The sequence below is a fragment of the Helianthus annuus genome, chromosome 5 (genome assembly GCF_002127325.2).
Source record: "Helianthus annuus cultivar XRQ/B chromosome 5, HanXRQr2.0-SUNRISE, whole genome shotgun sequence".
Lineage (NCBI taxonomy): Eukaryota > Viridiplantae > Streptophyta > Magnoliopsida > Asterales > Asteraceae > Helianthus > Helianthus annuus.
In genome coordinates, this window is record NC_035437.2 from 64,873,060 (window position 1) to 64,877,598 (window position 4,539).

The following is a 4,539-nucleotide window of genomic DNA, read 5'->3' on the forward strand; positions in this document are numbered from 1 at the left end:
CAACATCAAAACATCTATTTCCGCCTTTCGTTTTGATCAAAAACTCTTCTGAATGACTCATTTGGTCGTGCAAACGATCCTACATTCTCCCTGATGGGAATGATGATTTTGTGGTATATTGCAACGCCTCGAACCATGGTCTTGGTTGTGTGCTCATGCAACGGAACAAGGTAATCGCTTATGCCTCCCGACAGCTCAAAATACATGAGAAAAACTATACTACCCACGATTTAGAGCTTGGCGTAGTTGTTTTTGCGTTAAAGATTTGGCGACACTACCTTTATGATACTAAGTGTGTGGTTTTCACTGACCATAAGAGCCTGCAACACATCTTTAACCAAAAGGAGCTGAATATGCATCAACAACGATGGGTAGAGTTGCTTAACGACTATGATTGCGAGATTCGCTACCACCCTGGCAAGGCGAATGTCGTGGCCGACGCTCTTAGTTGTAAGACTCATGTTGGTAGCATCCGCTGTTTTCAGATCACTAGTGATCTTCATGCTTGTATCCGTGAAGCTCAATACTCGTCAGCCAACGAAGGTAGTCTAATCGTTGAAATACGAGGTGCTTCTATTGACCAAATTGAAACAAAGTCTGATGGACTTCAATACTATCTCAATCGCATCTGGGTGCCAGATCACGACAATCTTCGTGAACACATTATGAATGAGGCTAACAAATCCCGATACTCTATTCGTCCTGGTGCTGATAAGATGTACCATGACTTACGTACATCTTATTGGTGGCCTGGTATGAAGAAGGAAATCGCCGCGTACGTCTCAAAGGGTCTTACTTGCTCAAAGGTTAAAGCCGAACATCATCGTCCTTCAGGTCTTCTCGAACAACCCGAAATCCCTGTATGGAAATGGGATAGCATTGCTATGGATTTCATAACTAAACTCCCTCGAACACCTTTCGGTCATGATAGTATATGGGTAATCAATGACCGTTTGACCAAATCAGCCCACTTTCTTCCTATTCGTGAAGATTTCAAAGTGGAGAAACAGGCTCGAATCTACACTGATGGAATCATATGTCGTCATGGTATACCCATTTACATTATCTCTGACCGCGATGGTCGTTTTACTTCGCGTCTTTAGGAAACTTTTCAGTCCGCTATAGGTTCTCACTTGAATCTTAGTACAGCCTTTCATCCACAAATGGACGGACAGACTGAACGCACTATCCAAACCCTAGAGTACATGCTCCGTTCCTGTGTCATTGACTTTGGTGGAAATTGAGATGTACATTTACCATTGATCGAGTTCTCGTACAACAAAAGCTACCATTCCAGTATTCAGATGGCTCCTTTCGAAGCTTTATACGGTCGCAAGTGCCGATCTCCTCTTAGCTAGCATGAGATTGGTGACAAGCAACGTACTGGCCCTGAGATCATTCAAGAGACGACGGATAAGATTCATCAAATCCACGATAACTTGATCAAGCTAGGAGCAGACAAAAGAGCTATGCTCTGAATTTACAAAAGTGCAGGACAATGAAGCCAATAATGCCAAACTTTTGGGGGAAGTGAAATCTCTCATGAAGAGAATGCATTTCAACATTGCTAGACTGGCTAAGATTGACCCCAAGGAAATCATGAAACCCATCCTATTGAAGCATCTCATCTGGAAGTTCCCAAGCCCATCAGGAAGCAACAAATTGTCCCTTATATCACCAAGCTGGAACCACTTCTATGGGTCCACCTCCTGCAATCTCAAAGGAAGAAAATGTTGAAAAGGTTAGTGTGACACCCGACTTTTCAGGCCGTACCGTACAACTGTAACACGTGTTGTGAATAGACAAAAGGCTGTATTTGACTGATTATGATGTTTATATATGATATTTAATGAATTGGTAAATTTAAACCTTGATAAAAATTATGTTGGCAACGGTAAGATAAACGCTTATCGCGTAATGGTTAAAATGCAAAACGAACGTCGGTGACCACCCGATCAGTGTTAAAATCCTAAAAATAGTCTGTTATGATTACAATAGTAATTTTAATCATATTCATGAGGAAAAATAAATTAGAACGCTAAGAAACTCTATTTTTCGAGTTTGAGCGCGCACCTCGTGATACCGCGCATTAGACAAAATACCGTCAACGCAGCCAGTCAAGGCAACTGGTAATTATTTTAGTAATAATTTTGTGTGATTATTTTTATAGAATAATAAAAATAAATTAAAACACACTAAGACGGGATTAAAACGAAAGATAAAATACCCGGTATTCAGTAAAATACCTGTTTTAACACTATTTTACATATATATATATATATATGTATGTATATAATCTTGTGTGTGTATATAGGAGAGAGAGAGTAAAGGTGGCGGCTAGGGGAGGTGCCACCCACCTTGAAAATGTAAGAGTTTGCCAAGTGGATCCTTGTGTCTTGAAATTAATTATTAAAGCTTTCCTAACACTTCACTTCAATAACTCAAAGATCAAAATTTCACTCTCTCTCCCTCTCTTGAACATCTCGGCGGAACACCCCCATAACACACCCACATTCAAAATTTCAAACCATTTCTTGAAGAATCAAAGGCATTCCAAGGTGATTCCAAGCTAGTATGGAGGTTTAGAGGTGATTTCAAGAAGATTTAAGCAAGAACAAGGCCTCATATCATCATCTTTATTAAAAACCCACTAAGAAATCTTGAAGGTATAAACTTATTTTCAAAACCACATTCTTGATTTTTAGTGATGATAGAGATGTAGGAAGGTTTCTCTTGAACTTGGAATTAATCACAAACTTGAAACTAATAATGAATGAGATTTTAAACAAAGTAAAATGAGTGTGTATATGTATGTATGTATGGCCGAAATTTGCATGAGTATGTGTATTGTGTTTTGATTTTGTTGAATGATTCTTGTTTGACTTGATATTGAAAGACGGTTACATGCATGGGTCAAAAAGGTGTCATAAAATAATGTTCTAAAAAGGGTTTTGTGATTTGAGATGAATATGTTAGAAAGTGAACTTTTGGAAGTTCATATATATATGTATGCATGTATGTAAGTTTTGTCACATGTTCATAAATGTAAGTATGTTTGCATTTATGTAAAAATGATTAGATGATAATGGAATGGACATGTTTTGGTTTATATGAACATGAAATAAATATGTTCTTTGATGCATTTAAGATCATGTAGGATGGTGGTTTTATGATATGGGTGCGTTAGATGCACATACTTAGACATGCATGATGATATGTGATCATAAAAGGATGATTTAAGTATGATTTAATAAAAATCAGTTTTAATCAGATTATAAACACAAAAATAAAGTTATTTAAAAGTGCATGATGATATGTGATCATAAAAGGATGATTTAAGTATGATTTTCGAATGATTTTTATAAAACTAATTTATATCAGTAAGTAAACTGAAGTTTTTAGTTTAAAAATAAGTATTTTAACTAATTTTAAGTTTACTTGGTGTTTGGTTTGTCATACGTGACTTCCGACGCCCGAAAACGTTACCGAATCGCTAAAATACGCATTTTTCAATGTACACTAGTATGAGTTGTTTTTAAGTCAACCTTATGTGATAAAATGTGTTAAGTGATTTAAATATGTGAATGTGAAAATATGTTAAGTTTTAACATGATATTGGAAATTTAGACTATGCATGTATACTAGAGCGTTTTATGTGATAGAAACGGTAAAAAATGCGTTAAATGTGTAACTTGTTTGTCGAGCATGAAATTTGAATATATATGAGATATTCTATGTACACTTGCCTTAAAAATGACAAAATAGATAAGTTAATGAGATTACGCGTGTTTCAATATTAATTTATGTGTACGTTTATGTATATATATTACGACGCGCAAATCGTAGATATATTCGAGAAAATCTCAAAGTTATGTGAAAATTCTAAGAAAATAGAGAAACTTAGGATTTTTGTGATATATTGATTTATAAATCATTCCTACATATAATAGGATGTGTAGAAATCAAACTGTGGCATTACGCTATTTAAAAATACGCACCCAAAGGTGAGTGTCACTATACCCCCTCTTTTACTGCTTTTTATATGTTTTGGGGGTAGAACACGCCAAAAAGGGGTTTAATAACGTTTTTGGATTTAAACATTCCTTTTAGTATAAATTATATATTTTCGTTGAAAATATATGGAGTTTGATAAATTATACGTTTCGAGATAATACGTTTTTGGATGAGTATATGTTTGGGGAAAAACAATGGTATGGTTGGATCGAATATTGCTTGGTCTCAAGAGAGTAAGTAACAACATAGGCTTACATTTCGGTGGGGATTTCAGGGGATTCGTACAACATCGTATATTAAATTTGTTATATTAGTAGGATATATATATTGTACGTGAGGCAGACATCATATATGGTCTCAATATGGACCCTGCGCCAATGATGTCATTTAATCGATTAAGTATTGTACGCGATGAATTGTTGGTAGATCTATCGGGTTGATAACCCCGTCATGACCGGTCGCCCCGTGTCAAGTCAAACGATGAATTTAAATTCTGGTTATTGTCTAGCATTGATTATCCCTGCA